This window comes from Asparagus officinalis, chromosome 8 (assembly GCF_001876935.1).
Source record: "Asparagus officinalis chromosome 8, Aspof.V1, whole genome shotgun sequence".
NCBI classification, from domain to species: Eukaryota; Viridiplantae; Streptophyta; class Magnoliopsida; order Asparagales; family Asparagaceae; genus Asparagus; species Asparagus officinalis.
Genome location: NC_033801.1, coordinates 49,092,883 through 49,117,492, shown reverse-complemented (window position 1 = coordinate 49,117,492; position 24,610 = coordinate 49,092,883).

Sequence of the window (24,610 nt, the reverse complement as noted above, 5' to 3'; positions counted from 1 at the left end):
CATCACGTCTGCAGATTGCGGAAGGCGATCTATGGTCTCAAACAAGCTCCTCGAGCCTGGTACAATGAGCTTCGATGGTTCCTTCTTGCATCTCGCTTCTTGAACTCAGTTGCCGACACCTCCTTGTTCATTCTCAATGACAATGGCATAACTATCATGTTACTTGTCTACATTGACGACATCATCATCACAGGCAATAATGTAGCATCAGTTCTGGACTTCATCTCGGTTCTCGCACGTCGCTTCTCGCTCAGAGACCTCAGACCACTTGAATATTTCCATTGAGTTGAAGTTGTTTCTCACCCTCAAGGTCTTCTGCTCTCACAACGAAGATACATTGCTGACTTGCTAGCTCGAATAAAGATGACCGATGCTCGCACTGTCGTAAACCCACTTGCCACCTCGCCCGTCCTTGCAATTTAGTCGGGTACAATCCTTACTGACCAAACCGAGTTCCGAGCTATAGTTGGGATTCTTCAGTATCTCCCCCTCACTCGTCCAGACATTGCCTATGCAGTTAACAAACTTTCACAATACATGCATCGTCCGACTACAGACCATTGGAACGCTACCAAGCGGCTTCTTAGATATCTATGCGGCACCATTGATTATGGCATCATGTTACATCGTCAATCACCTCTCGCTCTCCATGCCTACTCAGATGCAGACTGGGCAGGTAACAAAGACGACTTCACATCCACCAGTGCCTACATTGTATATCTTGATCGAAACCTGATATCCTAGAGTTCAAAGAAACAACGAATAGTGGCTCGCTCCTCGATTGAAGCCGAGTACCGGTCGGTCACTTCGACGGCTGCCAAGTTGAGATGGATCACATCTCTTCTTAGCGAACTTGGGTTCACATCATCACAACAGCCGGTAATCTACTGTGATAATGTGGGCGCAACAAATCTCTACTCCAATCCGGTCTTCCATTCTCGAATGAAACATGTGGCTCTCGACTTTCACTTCATTCGAGAACAAGTTCAAGAAGGCATCTTAAGAGTCACTCATGTCTCTTCCACGGACCAACTAGCTGATGCACTCACCAAACGAGGTGCTAGTCGAGTCGAAGCTAGTCGACACGAAGCCCAACCGAACGAGATGACACCCTTTGTGTCGACACGAAAGGCAGTCTTAGTCGACACACCCTATGGTGTCTGTCGACACGCCCTGTGATTCTTTCCTATTGTATGATATTCTGTAAATATCTTGACAGATAACTTACCTCTTTTAGTTCCAACAATTATGTAACTAATTCGGTAGTTTCAGATTTTATGTAACTAATTGATTCTCTTGTAATCCTATAAATATCTCCTAACATCAATGAAAAAGGCTACGCCATTATTCAGCAATTACAATTCTTTACACAATTAGGTACCAAATCTCGTTGGCATTGATTTTTTTTCATTATTTATAATAGACTTTATTTACTACCACTTTGGTGTATAAAATTACTTCGGTGTATAATATTTAAAGTTTGACATGGGGGCAATTGGGTACCAAATCTCATCAGCGGTGGGTTTTTCCACTTTGGTATATAAGATCGACTCTATTTATCACTTTGATATATAACATAACTTCCTCGTCTTTTTTGGTAATTAAAGTTTGGCAAAGGGGTAATTGGGTATCAAATATTGTTGGCAGTGAAATTTTCTGACGAGAGCTGTTGGTAAACTTTCATCCAACTATTGACCTCTTAATTTTTTTTTGCATTTTAAACTATTCTTCTCCTTCAATTTCCCCAAACTCAAATTTCTTCTATCTCGTTACCTAATAAAATACTCATTCACACTCTCTTTCTCGGTCATCAATAGAGCTCATTCTTCTCCTTCAACCTCCATCAATTTAAATCCAAACCTAAATTAAAATGATCTAATTGGATTAGGGTTTGGGTTTGAGTTGGAAGAGATTGAAGGATAAGGATAAGGCTCCATTGATGAGAGAGAGGGAGTGTGTGTGAGTGAAATAAGATCTTTTTGGGTAAAGGGTTGAAGAAATTTAAGATTGGAGAGGTTGACGGAGAAGAATAGTTCAAAATACAATAATTTTAAGAGGTCAGGGGGTGAAAGCAAATTTCCCAACGGTTCTCATCAGAAAATTCATCACCAACAAGATCCGGTACCTAATTGCTCATTTACCAAACTTTAAATACTAAAAAAGTGTCAGAGTAAATTAAAAAACTAAGGCGGTAAATGTGTGTTATTTTAAATACCAGTTTGGTACTTAGAATATTATGCAGTCATAGCTAGGGTCCGAAACAATTCATATACAGCTTGAATGTGATAGGTATCGTTAGGGGCAAAGCCATGTACAACCCAGTGGGGGTAAATTAACCCACTGGATTTTTGTTTGTGTGCATATATATATATTTACAGTTGATACATAACACTAATATTTAAAGCAGTGCAAAATTCGGGCTGAAATGGAAAAAACCGACGGAGCCGTTCAATTTTATACAGTTCAGATCAGTTTCAATAGTCAATCGGGTTGGATTGGGCTTAAATATTTCAAATTTGTTTCTGTCGACCCAACAGACATAAGAAGTACCCACTTCATTCTTACCAGATATCACACTCTTCGATTCTCTACGGGGCCCACTCAAAATGCTGATGTGTTGCGTTGATTTCAGAGGCTTTTCTAAGTGCTAGGTGACCATCATATGGAGAGAGTAACAGGGGGTGTTTGGTTGCACAATGTTATAGAAAAGTTTTCTTAAAATATCTGATAATAGCAATTCTGTAATTAAATTCTTTTTTATAGATTTCCATAAACTATGTTTGGTTCAAAAATAATTTACAGAAATGTAATCTGTAAAGTACAAAAAGTACCAAAATTTATAAAAATCAATTTCTCTCAAAATGAGCGGAAATCACCTAGAAATCTGACACCATATTGATATTTTTCTATAAATTTAGAGGGTGTTTGGTTCAATTTCTACAAGTTATAGGAAATCTTGCTATTTTCTATAAAGTTATGGGTCATTTTCTTGTTTTGAACCAAACAAGCAAAGTAAAAAAAAAACAAGAAATTTTGTACTTTTTGACTTCTCAAAACTTTTCTTATAATTTTTTAAAAAATACAAGGAAATCATATTTTGGATGGAAAACATTTTCTATAATTTGTAGAAATTGAACCAAACACTCCTTTAGATTTCTTCAGCCTCTTCCCTCGCATACCCGAGAGTCTAACAATATCCTCATTTTTCTTTCACCGGTAAACCAAATGTCACATCAAACTCAAATATCTCTCCTCTCCATTCTTTTTCTTCTTCTTCATTCTGTATTTTTAAGTTCCCTTCATCCTACCTTGTACTTGCAATCAGGGCCTCCACCTTCTTGCTTGGTTGCCTATTGCTGTTTGAGCTGGGGGCCGGTAACAATTGACAGAACCAATCGAACCAAACTGAAATAATTCGGTTCGGTTCTGGTCGGTTTTATTATCACATGGTTTTGGTTCAAATTTTTTAAAAATGCTTAAAACCAACCGAATTGACCGTGTTTGCTCACTCTACTAATACTGCCATCAGTTGGTTTTAGACGTATAGTTATTAGTGTTGATTTATTTAAATTCATTATAAGTCACTAGCACATTGGCACATGCGATACACATGCAAAAACATTTAGTTACATGATTAGTTTTATATTTTTATTTAATAGTTTAATAATAATTTAATTTATGCAATTTTATTATGGCGCTATGCATAGAAAATGTATCTTAAAGTGTTATTTATCAATTAAATCTATCCGTAACACAATTTTGTGGAGTATAAATTTCTAATCAAGGATAATATAATTAGAGTAAGTGATTAAAAAAGGAAAGAAATATGGAGATATTAAAATTTAATTATGTGTGCAATATCATTTCATGATTTAGAATGCTCTAGAAATAAAAAAGGAAAAAAAGAAAAGAAAGCATAGAAAATAAATGTTTCTCTTGAAATTTTACAATATTAATTATGTGAGTTCAAATTCTATTCAATCTTCTAGAAATAAGAATGAAAAGAAAGGAAAGCAAAAAAATTTCTTTTAAAAATACAATTTTACCCTCCAAATTATAATAGGAAGGAGTAAAATGTCCACCACTCATCCAATTTTTACTACCCCCATTATGTTCATTATATAGTAGTATAGACATTAAATGTTCTATCCATTTAATTTTCTATTATACATAGTAATAATTCAACAATGAATTAATTCATGCTATGTTATTATGAAGTTCTAGGTAGAAATTGTATCTCGAATTATTCTTTAGTAATTAAATCAACAAACATTCTTCATACAACTTTATTGAAGGGTTTCCTATGAGGATAATATAATTAGAGCAAGTAATTAAAATATATAAAGAATAATACCGAAGCTTGTAATTTAATTATGTGATTTTATATCATGTTATACTTTGGAATGTTCTAGAAATATGAAAGAAAAAAAGAAAAATAAATAAAGGAAAAACCTCTCTTGCAAAATAATTTTACAAAACATATTCTCATGTTATTGTTTTAGAATGTTCTAGAAATAAGAAGGGGGTTGGGGGTGACAATAAGAAAAAGTATATGTCCACCAATCATCCAACTTTTCATTACGCTCACTAAGTTCTTTATATATTACTAAAGACTTTTGTAGATTTAAATAAACTAGTATGCTACACATGCCTTGCACTTAATGCATGTTAACAAATTATATGAGATGCGACATTTGATGTAAAACCACTATTTGGCACATCAATCTCTTCACAAAAATAGAAGCTAACTACGCAGTTCCTCTACTTTCATGAATCAATTCACGAAATAAAAATGCATGAATTTCTAGTATGTGAACAACACTTGATATTCACCAAATAAATTCTCAAAAATTTATAATAAAAGAATATTATTAACTATCCTAGACATAATACTTTAAAATTTTATTACTCATAACTTTATATTCTAACCTTTTCATCTTTCGTATCTTTTTTGTTGTTCATATTCAGGCTTGCTATATACTCTTTCACTTCGATGTCACGTCCTTAATTAATGTGTTTGTGTTCTAGCATCAAAGGTTCATAGTGACATCAAGAGAGACTTGGATGCATCTATTTGTTATTTCGGGTACTATGCATGTTATAGTTCGGTAAAGACGTATGGACTCTTTATTACGTTGTGTGACTTTAATTTGACTTTTATCAGATATTTGTGTTTAGACATTATTAGCAGAGCAGAAGCCTCTCCCCCTCCGTCTCGCTAGACTTTGAATGTTAATTGATAATCCTGACAGATGACAGGGGATGTTAATTTTATTCTAGCTAGAAATACTCTAAAACATTTCATTTGACCTTCTATTCTTAATCACATCACGTGGGGTTTGAGTTTATAGTTGAACTATAGGTGAAATAAAAACAATATTAGCGCCATCAAAAGATCATTAATTGTTTCTTTCAAATGGCTTTCAAGTGTAACAAGGATCTTCTTGAGTCGAATATTTATAGCTAGTTATATCGTCTTGAGCTCATCACTTCTCATCCTTTTTTTTATTTTTGGATCTTTCTGGCGCTTTAATTGTAAATCCATTGAATTCTTAACTGAACTTTGTATTCAAAATCATTTCAGGTAGACAATAGACTTACATTATTTTACCATGTTTTCTAGGAGCAGGTAAAATGGCCAGATTGGTATATTTTTTAGAGGATTAGTGACATGTTGGTATATTATCTTTTAGTTTTGTCAGATTGGTATAAATTTTCGACTCCGGCGCCATATAGACATTAAATTTGGCCGGAGTTACTGTTCCGGCCAGAGCTGATGGGATTTTTTACAAAAAAACCCTTAATCAAATACAATTTCCTGCTCCTAACCCTCCTCCTCATCCTCCTCCTCCTCCTCCTCCTCCTCCTCTTCAACCTCCTCAATCCCTAGACGATATTGGGTGACGCTTGTGGTAGTCTCAATCCCTAGACGATATTTCTGGAGTTGGAATATTCTCAACACATGATACTGACCAATTATTGGATTCTGTTGTTTCAAAGATCAGTCCAGGTACCAAAGAGAACTCAGATGATGGTGTATCATGCAGTACTTCAACCAGAAACACTTCTACTCCTTCAGTTCCTGTCATTTCTCCTTGTTATGAATTGTTAGCTTCTTCAGAAAAGATGCAAGGCGAGTCTTCCTATCTTCCTCCTTTTGGCAAAGCTGAAGGCCTAGGTTGTAGTTCAGGAGCTAGGCCTGGAGAGAACCCAAGACCAAGGCCTAAAGATCGGCAGATGATAATGGACCGCGTGAAGGAACTACGAGAAATTGTGCCAAATGGCGCGAAGGTAAAACTTATAGCTACTGACTTCTTGAGTTAGATATTTTAATACCATTCACTCATTATCTTTGGATCTTTTTAAATCACATCTTCTTGTTCTTTATATTGGGTAAGCAGTGTAGCATTGATGCTTTGCTGGAGAAGACTATCAAGTACATGCTCTTTCTACAAAGCGTGGCAAAGCATGCAGACACACTGAAGGATATTGGAGAACCCAAGGTCTGTAATGTGCTTTTTATTTGTTTGTCCTTGTTATAATCTTTTTAACCCAGAATATGTTAGTCAGAGAACATTATGCCTACAACTGCTATTTGTTCTGTCATCTTCTTGTGTGCTAATGGTTGTCAGGAATATACGTTGATAGCAAACCATGATGCCCAAAATGTCTGCTATCTGTTCTAGGCAATCTTGTTGCATGCTAATGGTGTTGATAGCAAACCATGATGCCCAAAATGTCTGCTATCTGTTCTAGGCAATCTTGTTGCATGCTAATGGTTCTAAAGAATACCATTTCACTTATCTGACTCTGCTATCTGTTCTAGGCAATCTTGTTGCATGCTAATGGTTCTAAAGAATACCATTTCACTTATCTGACATGGACGAGAGTGTCAGACTGTGACATGTGCATGAGTTTTGCATTCTGATGTGGACAAGGGTCACATGCGCATCCACGCGCATCACAGTCACACGCGTAAAGATTGAGGAGGTTGTTGGAGAGAAAGGGATTTTGGGTTCGGCAAGGTTGAGATGAGAATGAAGGCATGAGGCGGAGGAGGAGGTGAAGAGGATGAGGATGAGGAGGAGGAGGAGGAGGGAGAGGGGAGGTTGAAGAGGAGCGAGGAGGCGGAGGAGGAGGAGGGGGGGTGGGTGTAGCAAGAAAATTGTATTTGATTAAGGGTTTTTTTGTAAAAAATCCCATCAGCCCTGGCTGGAACAGTAACTTCGACCAAATTTAAGGCCTATATGACGCCGGAGTCGAAAATTTATACCAATCTAAAAAAACTAAAAGAAAATATACCAACATGTTACCAAGCCTCTAAAAAATATACCAATCTGACCATTTTGCCGAATAGACAAAAATATCTCAAGCATTGTGTGTGTAACAAGAACACAGCCTTTGGTTTAATGGCATCATATTAGGACTACAAGTTTAAAACCATTTTGTTGTAAATGTTTTAGTTCCAAAGTTCAATATTGACGAAATTCACCTATCCATAAAATATAGGGAAAAATGTGTCCAGGCCTCAAAAGTGGAAACTTCATGTGCTGCAGCCCCTCCTAGTTTCCTCCATGTGATTCAGCCCCTTAAAGTGTGACACTTTGTGCTGTAGCCCCTTTTTAGCAATTATTACATGCCAACTAAGCTAAAATCCCCAAAATATCCTTATCCCCTCTCCTCAACCCTCAAACCTAGCTCTCTCTCTCTCTAAAACCAATGGCTTTCTCAAGCTCGACACTCTGGCCCTCGTCCTCCTCGCCGTCGCCGCCTCCGCCTGATCCCCAAGCGCTCTCTCATCTCCCCTCTCTCTCCTCTCTCTCTCTCATCTCCTATATCCTCTCTCTCTCAAGCTCTCAAGCCTCATTCCTACCCACGACTACGCCCTTCACGATGACGTCGGGCTCTAGATCCGCACCCTAGCCCGCGAGTTGGGCCCTCGAGTTCCCAGCCACTTCCCCTCCTCTCCTCTGCCCTACCTCGTCGCCGTTGCTCACCGCCTCACCCTTGACTACTCCGGAGTTAGCCGTTGTCGCTAACTGCCTCGCCTTCGAGTTCGCCATCAATGTTGTCGTGATGTCATCAACTCGGATGCTTGCCAAGAAGAAGCTACAGGCTTAGACTAACATATATCGCATCTCATGTCGATCGTGCCCAACATCAACTTTTACGACAACAAATGCTTTTTTGGCTTTTTCAATATTCAGGAGAACAAAGTGATGTTGATTCTAATGGTAATTAATCAAAACTTTATTTAAGCTTGCATCTAAACCTTTGAATTCCTCTCTTTTGGACTTGGGCTCTTGGGCAATGAATTGGTTGGAGTAAACTTTATTCAAGCTTTATTCAAGCTGCAACAATTTTTATGCATATGCTAATTGTATAGTCCTATCATGTACTCAAAACTTCATTTATGAGAACTCATTAACTTTTTCCTGGAAATACTAAACTAACATGAGAGTCCAAGAGCCTAGAACTAAGATGTATTAGAGTTAGAACTTTCATAAGAGCCCAAGAGCCTAGAACTAAGATGAATTAGAGTTAGAACTAACAAAAGACGGGTTAGAACTAACATGGGGCGAGTTAGAACTAACATGGGGTGAGTTAGAACTAACATGTGGCAAGTTAGAACTAACATGAGAGCCTAAGAGCCTAGAATTAAAATGAATTAGAGCTTGAACTAGCTAGAACTAATATGAGACGGGTTAGAACTAACATGGGGCGGGTTAGAACTAACTTGAGAGCCAAAGAACCTAGAACTAAGATGAATTAGAGGTAGAACTAGCTAGAACTAACATGATGTGGGCTAGAACTAACATGGGGCGGGTTAGAACTAACATGGGACGAGTTGGAACTAACTTGAGAGCCAAGAGCCTAGAATTAAAATGAATTAGAGCTAAAACTAGCTAGAACTAACATGGAGCATGTTAGAACTAACATGGGGCGGACTAGAACTAACATGAGATGAGTTAGAACTAACTTGAGAGCCCAAAAGCCTAGAACTAAGATGAATTAGAGTTAGAACTAGCTAGAACTAATATGTGGCATGCTAGAACTAAGATGGGGCGGGTAAAAACTAACATGAGACGAGTTAGAATAACTTAAGAGTCCAAGAGCCTAGAACTAAGATGAATTAGAGCTAGAACTAGCTAGATCTAACATTGGACAGGCTAGAACTAACATGGGATTTGTTAGAACTAACATGGGGTAAGTTAAAACTAACTTAAGAGCCCAAGATCCTAGAATTAAGATGAATTAGAGCTAAAACTAGCTAGAACCAACATGAGGCATGTTAGAACTAACATGGGGTGTGCTAGAACTAATATGGGGCAAGTTAGAACTAACTTGAGAGCCCAAGAGCCTAGAATTAAGATGAATTAGAGCTAGAACTAACTAGAACTAACATGAGGCGAGTTAGCACTAACATGAGGCGAGTTAGAACTAACTTGAGAGCTAAAGAGCCTAGAACTAAGATGAATTAGAGCTAGAACTAGCTAGAACTAACATGAGATGGGCTAGAACTAATATGGGGCTGGTTAGAATTAACATGGGTCGAGTTAGAACTAACTTGAGAGCCCAAAAGCTTAGAATTAAGATAAATTAGAGCTAGAACTAGCTAGAACTGACATGGGATGAGTTAGAACTAATATGGGGCGGGCTAGAACTAACATGGGACGTGTTAGAATTAACTTAAGAACCTAAGAGCCTAGAACTAAGATGAATTAGAGCCAGAACTAACTAGAACTAACATGAGGCGGGCTAGAACTAATATGGTGCGGGTTAGAACTAACATAGGGCAAGTTAGAACTGACTTGAGAGCCCAAGAGCCTAGAATTAAGATGAATTAGAGCTAGAACTAACATGTGATATGTTAGAACTAATATGGGGTGAGTTAGAACTAACATGAGACGAGTTAGAACTAACTTGAGAGTCAAAGAGCTTAGAACTAAGATGAATTAGAAATAGAACTAGCTAGAACTAACATGGAGTGGGCTAGAACTAATATGGGACGGGCTAGAACTAACATGGGACGGGCTAGAACTAACTTGAGAGCTAAAGAGCCTAGAACTAAGATGAATTAGATCTAAAACTAGCTAGAACTAACATAAGGCGGGTTAGAACTAACTTGAGAGTCAAAGAGCCTAGAACTAAGATGAATTAGAGTTAGAACTAGCTAGAACTGATATGGAGCAGGCTAGAACTAACATAGGACGGGCTAGAACTAACATAGGGTGGGCTTGAACTAACTTGAGAGCCAAAGAGCTTAGAACTAAGATAAATTAGATCAAGAACTAGCTAGAACTAACATGGGGCGGGCTAGAACTAACATGGGGCGGGTTAGAACTAACATGATGCGAGTTAGAACTAACTTAAGAGCCCAAGAGCCTAGAACTAAGATGAATTAGAGCTAGAACTAACATGAAGCAGGTTAGAACTAACATGGGACATATTAGAACTAACATGGAGCAAGTTAGAACTAACTTGAGAGACCAAGAGCTCACGTTTCGGATATAAGATCGAGACACGATTATTTTTCCCGATTAGAAAAAAAGAAAAGAAATTAAGGGTGTTGTTGGTTCATCAACAGAGGAAAGTCACAAGTAAAACAATAAAGAAGACATTAAAAGTCTCGTTAGAATTGAAGTCAAAACTAGTCATGTCATTCACTTTCTTCTTTGACTTCAAAACCCGCCATTACATCCACGAGCCTCAACATAAAAACACAATTTTGATTTATGTAAATCATGAAACTTCCGTGAGCCCTTGCTTTTCTGACACATGGCTAAGTCACACATGAGAAACAAATGAACTAAATATACAAACTATTAGTCTTTTATTTCTTAACTTGGATCAACCACATTATGTAGTATTTATTTTGATACTGATTTTAATAGACACAACGTGTTATTAGCTATTAGGTTAACTCACCGCGTGTTAGTTCTAACTCACCGTGTATTAGTTCTAGTTCTAATTCATGACCCTTGGGCTCTTGTGTTAGTCCTAACTCATCGCGTGATAGTCTTAACTCACAGCGCGTTAGTTCTAACTCACCGCGTGATAGTTCTAGTTCTAATTCATGGCTCTTGGGCTCTTGTTAGTCCTAACTCAATGCGTGTTAGTTCTAACTCATAGCATGTTAGTTCTAACTCATCGTGTGTTAGTACTAGTTTTATTTTTTGTACTATCAACTAACAAATATGTAGGGTCATTTATTGAAAATTTTCAACGTGAAAATGTGAGTCACCAAAATCAGGATATCACAAAAAGGGACATAAAATCAAATACTGTTTATTAAAATTAAATCATGTAAATACATGTTCACATCATCACCAGGGCCGTTGTGGGATGCACAAAATACTGTTCGTGTTGCATAATAGAACAATTAATGTTTGTGTTGTATAGTTCTTTGGAATTGTTCCTATTTAATTAAACTCCATGATTTTCCTCTCATATCTAGCAAACATAGCAGGCCCGTTGTGGGATGCACGAAATACTTCATTAGAGATGACATTACTGTTTGCTGTAATATAAGCTTTTCATGCAACCCAGAATACACTTTCGCCTGCTAGATAAAACTAAAACTAACTGTCACATTTTTCTGAAATTAATGAATGTAAGGTAAGTATAAAGGACTTCTTCACTTACTCGAGAGTGAGGCGGAGAGCAGCAATAGCTAACTCCGGCGTGGTCGAGGGTGAGGCGGGGAGCTACGAAGACGAGGTTGGGTGGAGGAGAGGAGGGTAGGCGGCGACAAATTCGAGGGCGAGACGGAGAGCGGCAACGGCGAACTTCGACGTGATCGAGGGCAAGGCGGGGAGCAGCGGCGAGCTACGACGATGAGGTCGGGTGGAAGGAAGCGAGGAGGTGAGGCCAGCGCGAAACTCCGAGGGCAAGGCTTTAGGCCTGGGCGAAGCGGAGGCGCAGCGGCGGGCTGACGACACAGGCGACGGCGAGAAGGTGCGAGGGCCAGGACGACGAGCTTGGAGAAAGCCCTTTTGGTTTTAGAGAGAGATGAGGAGGGAGGGCAGAGAGAGATGCCTGAGCTGAGAGAGGGGTGAGGAGAGAGGAGAGAGCGTGGCGGGGGGGGTCGGCGAGAGAGATGAGAAGCTGGTAACACCACTGCGTTGTGAGCCGAGTTGAAGAGAGGGGATAATGTTATTTTGGGGATTTTAGCTTAGCTGACATGTAATAATTGCTAAAAAGGGGCTGCAGCACAAAGTGTCACACTTCAAGAGGCTGAATCACATGGGGGAAACTAGAAGGAGCTGCAGCACATGAAGTTTATGTTTTTGAGGTTTGGACATATTTTCCCTAAAATATAATTAGATGTATAAGGTAATAAATGACTTGCATGTAACTTCTAGTGGTTGTACAAATAATATAAACCCAATTTGTACCTCAAAGATAACATATAATATAAAGCCGAATCTATGGGCTTTCCGAGTGTGTTCCTCAACAATATGTGTTTGTAAAAATCAATAAGTAATGGATTATTTGGGGGTACAGCTATGATGCTTGTTCATGACAAAAGATGCACATTCTTGAATGCCTTCACACACCTATAATTTGCTACCAACTCAATTGAAGTTGACCTTTGTCGCTGGTCTCTTTCTTTAACTATTTTTATCAGATATAATCTTGCCTAAATACATCAATGCCTAAATAATATTTTAGAATAAAGAAATTATTTAATTGAAATATATTTTGAATATCACATTACTTACTAATATTGAGACCACTTAATTAAATTCATATTAATAAAATAACTATTGATTAGTAAAATTATTAATTAACTTATTATTGAAAAATATTATTTCGAACAATAACAAACATGAGTAACGGTTGAAGGACTGAAAACGAGTTTTAGAGGGTAAATTGTCTTTTAATATAAGTAAGTAAAGCTACTTATAAGTAGAGAAAAATAAATTGGAGAATGCCAACTTATTTCTTTTCCTTAGTCCAAAATAAGTGAAAAATTAAACCCTTAGGTACCGTTTGGCAAAGGGTTAAGTGAGGGGTTAAGGAGACTTAACCCCTTCTTAACCTGCCAAACACATCAAATCTATATAAGGGTTAAAGTGAATTAACTCTTCATAATTTGCTAAACATAAAAAATATAGAAGGGTTAAGTTAACCTCTCTAGAGGGGTTAAAATGAGTTAACCCCTCAAAATGAGGGGTTTACTAATACTCCTATTTAGATGGAATAAGAGTTAACCCTTCTAATTATAAAGAAAATAGTCAAAATCATTGTTATTCCCAAACACTAAAACTGGTCATAAGGGCTAAAATAAAACTTATTTAACGGGTCAATAATTTAGTCCTTTGGATTATCAAATGGGCTAAGTACATTAATCATTCTCTTTAACCCCTCTTCATTAACCCTTTGCCAAACGTGGCCGCAAACATGAAGAAATACCCCTTTAAGTAGAAATATACTTATAAGTAAAAATAAGCAAATTGCCAAACATTGTTTAGTTGCTTATTTTTCATATGGAAAAGAGTGAAAAATCTCCTGAATGTGGGGCCCATATTTCAACTCTTCATTTTTATATGTCTGGATGCAATCTTGAAACGAGAAAGAATATTAAAAAGGATGACATGTCAACCTATAATTGGTTGATTTGACAACATTTGTTGGCCTTGTAGAGGAGAAAAGTAAATTTGCTTTCAAAGAATAGTCTCACATTGCCTAGTGTAAGGGATGGTTGGATGTTTAAATTTGTTCTTCTGTCTTTACTCCTTGAGGGTCTCTAAGAGGAGGGTGTTTTGCATTTTTTTAATTTGTTTGGGCTTTACATATCACACGCGCGCCTCCGCCGCGGCACGCGCCTAGCCACACCGCGCACGCGCCCGTCCGACTCATCATGTTTTGAATTTTCATTTTAATTTCTCTGTTTTCTTTGGACTCAGCAACGTGCAATGTTCGTGAAGTTCAAACGGCTGCAGAGAACGCGCTGTAAGTTGCGCGATTTGTGAGGAACAAGCGAAAAATTCTCAACGGCTCTCAGGGTTTCCCACCCTTATAAATACAAACCTGCACAGCTCGGAAAACACACAGCTGTTACAGAAACAAAAATTCGTTTACTCCTCTCCTTTTCTGAAAAACAAAGTCCTTTAGTCTTCTTCTTCTCGAAAAATTGGAACTCTCTGTTCTTATTTTAATTTTGGGCAACCGCCTTCATCTGAGCAAAAGCTTTCTGAGGGTTTTTACCGCTTGGAGAGAGGGAATTATCTGCGCTAGGGCGATAGGCGGGTCCTTAATTTTCTAGGACAGTACAGTAATTACATGACTGCTACCTTATCAGTCTAGATTCTTTATTCTTTTTATTCGGATTTATTTGCTTGCTATAAGTTTATTTAATATTTTAATTAACAATCTAGAAGATTAAATTATTATAGCTGTTAATTTTGAAATCCGAAATAATTTTAATCTGGAACTAATTGCTTTTAATTGTTGATAATTATTTTTTGCTCAATTTCAATTTGTAATTAATCAAAAATTATATTATGCTCATCTGATATAATTACTATGATTAATTGTTCATTATTAATTACTATTAATTAATTAATGTTAATTACTATAATTATTAATTGTTGTTAACATTGCTAAGTATTTTCGTTAATTTGTTACAATTACTTACTGTTAATTGTTTAATTCATAATTGATTGTCAATTTGTTATACATTTTATTCCGAAATAAGAATAATTGTTTTACTGTTACTGTTACAAAATTAATCTAAAAAAATTAATTAGAATTATTGCTTAAATTGTTCTTGCTAATTACTATTTTAAAATTAATTTGTTCAGTTTCATATTTACTGGTTAATATTACTAGTTCATAAATAATATTCAATCAAGTACATACCCTTAAGTTATACTCTAAGTAACTTGTTGAGTGGTATTGACAAAACTTTCATTCCTATCAGATTTTAAAAAACCTAGACTAGTTAACTTGAGTCAGACTTATGACAAACATTGATCATTCCAAGAGCGTTAACTACAAACGGTGGGCTAATCAGATGAGATACTGGCTCACTACTCTAGGTCTCTTATCTGCCATTGACACTCCTGATTCTTCATCTTTTGGATCTCAACGCATGACCTCCAACTATCCTGTTCATAGTCTTGAACCTGAACAACCTACTCCTTCCACTTTTACTTCTGGTGCTAGTTCCTTCTCTAGTTCTATGAAGCCAGAAAAAATAAATTATCACTGCTACCATAGGATCCTTAGTACACTTGCGGACAATCTTTATAACATATATTATGAGTTCGAAAGTGCTAAAGACCTATGGAATGCTCTTGAAGCAGAATATGACTTTGATGATGCTAGAATTCTGCGTTTCACATCCTCTTCCTTCAATAAGTTCATGATGGTTGATGACAAATCTATAAATGAACAAATTCGTGAATTCCAAGATTTTATTCGTCACCTTCAATCGAAAGGAAATGCTTTTACTAATGATTTCAAAGTTTCCTATCTGATTGACAAACTCCCTCCTTCCTGGTCTAGATTTGCTGGAGATCTCCGACACAAGCAAGGAGATCTAACATTAACTAAAGCCCTCAAAGCTATTCGTATTGAAGACCAACATAGACAAAATTCTAAAACCAAGACTGAAATGAAACCTAAAGTGAACATGCTATATGATAAGTCTAAATCTAAGAATTTCAAACCCAAAGGGAAGAAATTCAAGAAAAAGTAACAATCATTCAACAAATCATTTTCTAAATCAAATCCCAATTCTTCCATTCATAAGTATGATGGAAAGTTCTGCTATGTTTGTGGTAGAATCAACCATTTGACTCCTAACTGCTTCTATCGGAAGAAAAAACTGGAAAAACCTGCTCCAAAAGGAAATGTATCTAATAAAGTAAATATGATTGAAGAAAATCCAAATTTCTTTAGGTTAGCATCTTCATTCTATCTTGTAAATTCTCTTACTTCCTCATCTAATTGGTACTTGGATTCTGGCGCTAATATTCACGTTTGCAATGATCTCTCTTGGTTTTCAACTTACCAGGAATCATGTGGATGAAGCATAAACTTAGCAGATGTCTCCACCAAACAAATAATAGGAAGTGGATGCATAGAGCTCGGCATGACTTCTAGAAAAGCTCTAAGTCTGCAAGGCGTTCATCATGTTTCTTCTCTCCGCCGAAACTTGATCAGTGAATCTCTTCTTCTTAGAGATGGCTTTAGGATTGTAAAAGAATCCAATAAATTTATGATTACAAAGAATAATGTATTCATATGAAAATGTTTTATTTGTAATGGTTTTTTTAATCTCAATGTAATCAATTCTAATTCTAATGAAGTTCCTGCATCTTTTGTTGCACAAATTGTTAAATCTTGTGATGTTTGGTATGGATGACTTGGACATGTAAATTTTCAAACTTTATAGAGAATGATTAAATTGAATCTCATTCCTAAATCATCTCATGATCCCTCATCTAAGTGTGAGATTTGTGTACAATGGAAACACACTAAGAAACCCTTCAAGTCTATAACTAGAAACTCTGAACCCCTCGAATTAATTCATAGTAATGTGTGTGACTCAAACCGAGTTCTCACCCGAGGGGTAGGAGATATTTTGTGATATTTATAGACGATCACTCCAAATATTATTATACATATCTTCTTAAAACTAAGGACGAAGTTTTAGATAGGTTTGAGGTGTATAGAGATAAATCTGAGAACCAACTTGAAAAGAAGATCAAGATTTTAAGATGTGATCATAGGGGGAGTATACCTCAAATGAAATGACTGAGTATTGCCAAAAGCATGATATTATTCATGAGGTAACTGCTCCCTATACACCAGAGTCTAACGGGATAGTTGAACGAAAGAACAGAACCCTTATGGACATGGTGATCTATATGTTACTCAGTTCAGGAGCACCTGAAAATCTCTGGGGTGAAGTTCTTCTTTCTGCTTACTTCATCCTCAATAGGATTCCCCACAAAACTTTTTATATAACTTCTTATGAATATTGAAAGGGGGGAACTCCTAGGTTGAACTTCTTCCGGGTTTGGGGTTGCTTGGCTAAGGTAGCTATTCCCGAACCTAAGAAGAGGAAAATTAGTTTGAAAACTATTGATACTGTATTTATTAGATATGTACTAGATAGCAATGTTAATAGATTTCTAGTAATTAACTCTGAAATTAGTGACATATCTAACAATACTATCATTAAAGCAAGAGATGTAGTCTACTTTGAAAACATCTTTCCTTTCAAATTGAAATTCTCGAAAACCCTAGATCATCTCTTCCTTCTGATCTACCATCTTCTAGTTCTTCTCAACCTCTAGATTTTGAACCTCGAAGAAGTAAAAGAGGTAAAATTCAAAAATATTTTGGAAAAGACTTCTTTACCTTTCGTGTTGAAGGTGATCCAAGCTCCTTTGAGGAAGTAATGGATTCTCCTGAATCTCCTTCCTAGAAAGAAACCATTGATAATGAAAAATCTATAATAGAAAACCATACTTGGATACTCACCAACTTACCTCTAGGTTGTAAACTTGTTAGTTGCAAGTGGATATTCAAGAAGAAACTTATAGCTGATGGTTCCATTGATAAATATAAAGCAAGATTAGTAGCTAAAGGTTATACTCAGCAAAGGGGCATCGATTAATTCGATATATATTCTCCTGTAGCCTGAATCTTAACTATTCGAGTATTATTAGTCTTTGCTGCTATTCATAAATTGATCATACATCAGATGGATGTTAAGACTGCTTTTTGAATGATGATTTAGATGAAGAAATCTATACGAACCAACCTGAATGCTTTACTACCAAAGGTCAGGAAAATAAAGTATGCAAACTTGTTAAATCTCTGTATGGTCTAAAACAAGCTCCTAAGCAATAGCACAAAAAATTTGACAAAATCATTGCTTAATATGGCTTCCTAGTGAATGAACACGATAAGTGTGTCTATACTAAAGTGATAAATAATGACTATGTCATATTTTTTTCTCTATGTTGATGATATCCTTATCTTTGGTACAAGTCTTGAAGTAATCTTAAAGGTTAAAGATTATCTCTCCAAGAACTTTGACATGAAAGACTTAGGTCTTACTGATATGATACTTGGAATGAAAATCACTAGAGACACTAGAGGAATATCCTTGGGTCTTTCTCATAGTATTGAGAAAATACTGACCAAATTCAATTTTTATAACTCTAAACATGTCTCTACACCTTATGACTCTTCTACATCTTTGAAGAAGAATGAAGGTGAACCTGTCTTCCAGCTAAAGTATTCTTACCTGATTGGATCTCTCCTATATATATCCAACTGGACAAAACTTGATATAGCTTATGCTGTAGGGAGACTGAGCCGATATACCAGCAACCCTAGTAAAGATCACTGGATAGCCTTATCGAGAGTATTTAAATACTTGAAAGGCACAGTTGAATATTGCTTGACTTACACTGGGTATCCTGATGCAATAGAAAGGTATAGTGATGCGAATTGGGTTACGGATTCCAACAGTGTAAAGTCTACATCTAGATATACATTCCTTTTTGGTGGTGTAGCTATACCCTGGAAATCTTGTAAGCAAACAGTAATTTTTAGGAGCACCATGAAGTATAAATTGATTACACTTGTTACCACTTGCAAAGAAGCAGAATGGTTAAAAGATTCACTCTCTGAACTACCTTTGGTCCCTAAACCCTCTCCTCCAATTTCTATTCACTCTAAATCTAGATCCACCATAGAGCTTCTAAAGCAAGTGTATGTAAATAAAAAAGTTAACAGACATATTTAAATAAAATATAAATCTGTACAATACCTGCTAGGTAAAGTTGTGATTTTAGACTTTGTAAAGTCTAAAAAGAATTTAGCTGACCCATTGACTAAGGGTCTATTCAGGAGTGTGGTTCTGGATTCATCGAGGGAGATGAGGTTAAGCCCATAGATGAGGTCACTGACAGCAGGAACCCAACCTTTATTTGAAGATGTAGTCCCAATGTAGGTTCAATATAGTAGAAACAAGTTGGACTAGTGACACTCGTGTGGAGCATCGATCTTGATATATTCATATATCATTATGGTGACATCTGCTACAACCCCTTCTCTATAATGACGATGCTCTTATGACACAGCTGGTTAGGTTGAATTTTACTCTTAATAAGTCTAACGCATATATTATGGAGGGTATGATATCTAGCTGTAGTACCCTTGGAGGACTTACCTATGTGAGAGGAACTGTGATGGCTGGGGGCAGAGCTAACTCCTAAAAACTCTCATGAGTCGGTTATTATGAGCATGACCTTTAACGCTCAACCCGCTTTACTCAAAAGATAAAGACGTATTGTGTGTAATTTCACCAATATCTGGTACAAGGGGCCTAATTTAAGGCCTAGTCCATTATGTCCCTCAGGTTGTGATGAACCCACTAAGAAAAGGTTCAAAGTCGAAAGCTACCTCTCCCAAATTTATGATACGAAAGGTTGCCTAACTTATATTTATTTTGTGATTCATTGATTTATTTTAATTACCTGAGTTTTCAGTCAATATTGCCTTTGGGGGGGGGGGGGGGGGGGGGCCTTGTAGAGGAGAAAAGGCAATTTACCTTCAAAGAATAGTCCTATATTGCATAGTGTAATGGATGCTTAGGTGTTTAAATTGGTTCTCCTCTCTTTACCCCTTGAGGGCCCCCAAGAGGAGGGTGTTTTGGATTTTTCAATTTGTTTGAGCTTTGTACATCACACATGCGCATGTGTGCCCCCCTTGTCGCGTAGCCCGCGCGTGCTCCTCGCCTCGCCACGCCGCTCACGTGCCTGCTTGCCCGCCATGTTTAGAATTTTTAATTTACTTATTTTTTGGACTCGGCAACGTGCAACATAGGGGAAGTTCAAACGACTGCGGAGAACATGCGGGAAGTTGCACAATTTGTGAGGAACGTGCGAAAATTCTCAACGGCTCTCAAGGTTTCCTACCCTTATAAATACAGACCTGTACAGTTCGGAAAACACACAACTATTACAGGAATGAAAATTTGTTTTACTCTTCTCCCTCTAGGAAAAACAAAGTCCTTTAGTCTTCTTCTTCTCAAAAAATTTAAACTCTCTGTTCTTATTTTAATTTTAGGCAACCGTCTTCATCTGAGCAGAAGCTCTATACTCTCGTCCGAGTACAGAGACCGATCGTTTCTAGGAGTTTTTACTGCTAGGGGAGAGGGGATCATCTGCGTCAGAGCGATATGCGTGTCCTTAATCTTCTAGGGCAGTGCAGTAATTACACGACTGCTACCCGATCAGGCCAAATTTTCTGTTCTTTTTATTTCAGATTTATTTGCATGCTATAAGTGTATTTAATATTTTAATTAACATCATTTAGGATAACAAATCTTAGCCTATTTTCAGAATAAATACACTTAACCATTTCCTTATTATGTTTTAATTGGAAAGCCAATATATAGTTTTTCTATGAAATCAACCAAATAATGCTTAATGTGATGAATAGTTTGAACTCCTATTCTATAATCTATAGACTAAATTCTCTGTCTAAAGAACTTACATTGTATATATCTTTGAGTTCTAAGAAGTTTCCAGGAATACTATCTTGGACTTAATTTTTCCCCTGCATTTAACATTTTTTCTTCAAATACTAAGCTATTTATTATTATTATTATTATTATTATTATTAAGAGAAGTTTGGTTTTAAGTTCAAAATTTTGATGATACACCCTTTGTAAGTCAAGTTTTAAAAAAAAATTCCATAGATATCTGTAGAAAACACGACGAAAATCAGGACTTCAGTAATCCTCAGATTGGTCGACCGAAGGAGCAAGGCCAGTCGACCAATGCAATTGACAGAGAACAGGGTTTTAAAGGAGTTCAGGTCGGTCGACCGATGAGGTGTGACCGGTCGACCGATCACGTTCACATTACAGGATGCAGTTTTCGTGTCTTTGTCCGATCGACCGATGCAATGGGTACGGTCGACCAATAGTGGTTATGGGCCTGATTCGGAATTCCTAGGTGGTTTTGGATTGCGTGTTTGTTTAAAATACAAACACGATTTTTAGGGTTTCTTAACAAGAGATTATTGACTCTTTTGAACACTTTGAGAGGGGGATACTGTGAGAGAGTTGAGAGTTTTGGTTAGAGTTATATTTGAGTAATTTTGTGAGTTGTAACTTGTTATATTTCTCCTCCATATAGTGAAATCTCCCCATCCTCTCCCCATGGACGTAGGCAATTACCAAACCACGTAAATCTCTGTGTTTGGTTTGATTTGTGTTGTATTTTGGTGAATTGCACTTGTATTTGTTTTGGTTCTTTTCTCTCATCTCTTGTAGACTCGTTTGGTTGTCAAGCACACTTTCGCATGATGCGCAACAATTGGTACCAGAACTCTAGGGTTTTAGATCTAGGATTTTGCATTGGGTGGAGGAAGATTCGTTGTTTGAAGCTTGGTTCTTGGAGTTCTAAGCTTCGTACGGTCGACCGATGCAATGGGTACGGTCGACCAATAGTGGTTATGGGCCTGATTCGGAATTCCTAGGTGGTTTTGGATTGCGTGTTTGTTTAAAATACAAACACGATTTTTAGGGTTTCTTAACAAGAGATTATTGACTCTTTTGAACACTTTGAGAGGGGGATACTGTGAGAGAGTTGAGAGTTTTGGTTAGAGTTATATTTGAGTAATTTTGTGAGTTGTAACTTGTTATATTTCTCCTCCATATAGTGAAATCTCCCCATCCTCTCCCCATGGACGTAGGCAATTACCAAACCACGTAAATCTCTGTGTTTGGTTTGATTTGTGTTGTATTTTGGTGAATTGCACTTGTATTTGTTTTGGTTCTTTTCTCTCATCTCTTGTAGACTCGTTTGGTTGTCAAGCACACTTTCGCATGATGCGCAACAATTGGTACCAGAACTCTAGGGTTTTAGATCTAGGATTTTGCATTGGGTGGAGGAAGATTCGTTGTTTGAAGCTTGGTTCTTGGAGTTCTAAGCTTCGGTAGAGATAGCGTTATGGAGTTGTCGTTGGAATCTCGCTTTTCTTGTGTGGTTAGGAGATCGTGTTGGAATCCTATCTAGGGTTCAGTTGGGTAATTTTTCAATTCTATCAAAGTTTATATCTTTCTTTACAATTTGGAGTTTGTAAGCATGAGAGAAGAAGTTGGTGAAAGTAGCAAGATAATGATGAGTATAGTTTAGGTTGAATTTCAAAATACTAAGATTAGTGTAGTGAAGTATAATGGAAAAATTAATTTTGGTTTGTAGATGAGCGACACAAAGGACGCTCTTAATGTTTAAAATTTGGAAGAGACTATAATAAAAGTACCTTAGGGGGGGGGATAGGGCATTTGCTAATCTAATCCGATATTAATACCAAATTAAAACTTATGATAAAATATCCTAGCAAATATGATATACAAGATATATGCAAGGATATACAAGTAAATAATGGACGAAATAAACTATGAGACAAAAGGCGATATAAGATAAGCACAAGAAAAAGAACGCCAATGCCAAGCTCAAACACAAACAAATGATCACGGAGTTTGGTCACCCTCGACCTACGTCTCCACTCCTCCCCCTCGAGGAGAATCTCCACTAATCACCAAAATAACTACAAACTCAGTTTTCCAAGTTCACCGAAAACTTTTATAACTCACACACTTGTAGTCACACAAAACACTCTCTAAGTGTTGGCCTAGCCCTTGTCACCTTCCTCAAATGCTCAGAATTACGACCTCCCCCTAGGATTTACAACCGACTTCACTCCTCTTGAAATTGACCCCGTCTCTCACTAACCACTTCTCTCGGTGTCCTTGTGTATTACAATATGTTCTTAACAATGAAAGTGTCAATACAATATTTGTTCTCTAATACAAAGATGAGAACTCAATTAAGCTCACTCTCAATGTTACAACCCCACAACCCAATAATTATACTTATGTGAAAAATACTTAAGCTCAAGGTGTGTGTGTGTAAACAATGAGTACAATGAAATCAAAATTAAAATCAAATCAATCTAGCATAAATATGAGAATTAAAACAATAGATAGCTAGAAGATGAGTTTAGAAAAACTTCTCTAAAACAAGAGAAATGGAGATATGAAGCTTGAAGCTCAAACCGAGCTGATCTCCTCTTCTTGTGAAACTCTCTTCACAAAACCAAAACACACTTTTGATCTTTAAAAACTTAAAATAAACTTGTAAAAACTTGTTTTAAATCTTTTCCTTGTTCATAGTAAGTGTTGAGCGCTGAAGGGTATTTATAGTTGCTCAAAAGAATAGCGCAAAACCTAAGAAAAACACCAAAAACCAAAATATAGAAAAACTAGCCATTATTGCAATGGATTACTATTCGGTCGACCGATGAACAATGTTCAGTCGATCACACTGTTCACATAAACTATTCACAGAATCTGAAACCTAAAAATCTGCGTAGCTAACTTTGTAAAATCAATTACAAATAGCAACTCAACTCCAAAACTCATGAAAGTTTGAGAAATATTTCTAAACATGTAGATAAACATGTTAGAGAAAGAATTTATAAAATATCACATCCCATTTGTGATAAATCACTATTTTAAAATAGATATTCCAGATTCTAAAAATAGCTGAAACACTTGAGTTTGTAAAATCAATTTAACATAGTAAATCAACTCCAAAAATGATAAAACTTTGAAAAATATTTATAAACATATAATAGAATATGTTAGAAAAATTTATTAATTTGCATTTCCCATTTGTCAAAACGTATTTATTTTGCAAAGTGTTAAACTATACAAAATTGTCAAAACTTGATTTTGATGAAATCAATACAAACAAATTTTGAAACACTTTTTAATAGATTAATAGACTTGAAAAAAGATATAAAATAGGGTAAACAAGTCTTTAATCTATAAACATATTATTTTCCAAATAATGATGATAAATATAAAACTAGCATGTATGTTTGTAAATATAACTATTTGTTTCATATTTATTTAACTTGAGAGCAAAAACCCAAAAACGTGTATGTGTGTAATATTTGAGCTTTAAGCATAAATATACAAAGTATAAGATCTAAACTAAAAATAATATACCCAAGCTAAGAGATCTTCGATATGCTCGTCTTGGTTGCGGATGAAGCTTGAACTTGTACTTGACTTGAAATGCAAAGCTTCATTCTGATATTCTTTCCATCCTCCAATGGATATGATCGTGTAAGTGCAAGTTCATCCAACCTCAAACATAGTATTTTTTTGTAGGATACCTAATAATCAACTGTAAACACTCGACAAACATTATTAGGAATTGTTTGTTAATCATCAAAACTAGATTAGATAGTAGGCTCATAAACATGAGACCTAACTGTAAAACCCCGTGAAATTTGAATATATTATGATAAATAATAATAAATATGTTATATGGTTATAAATAATATATTTTGATGTTTGAGTATGTTAGGATTTGATTTAAGATCAAATCGATGTATATATATGAGTATAGAAGAGAATCATGCACGAAACATGCATAAGCTGAATCTGTGCTCTTAGTAGTCTATTATTAAGCTTAATAGTCGACTAGTAAGGCCATTAGTCGACTAGTAAGGGTATTAGTCGACTAGTCGGGCTGATTTCCAGATTCTTATT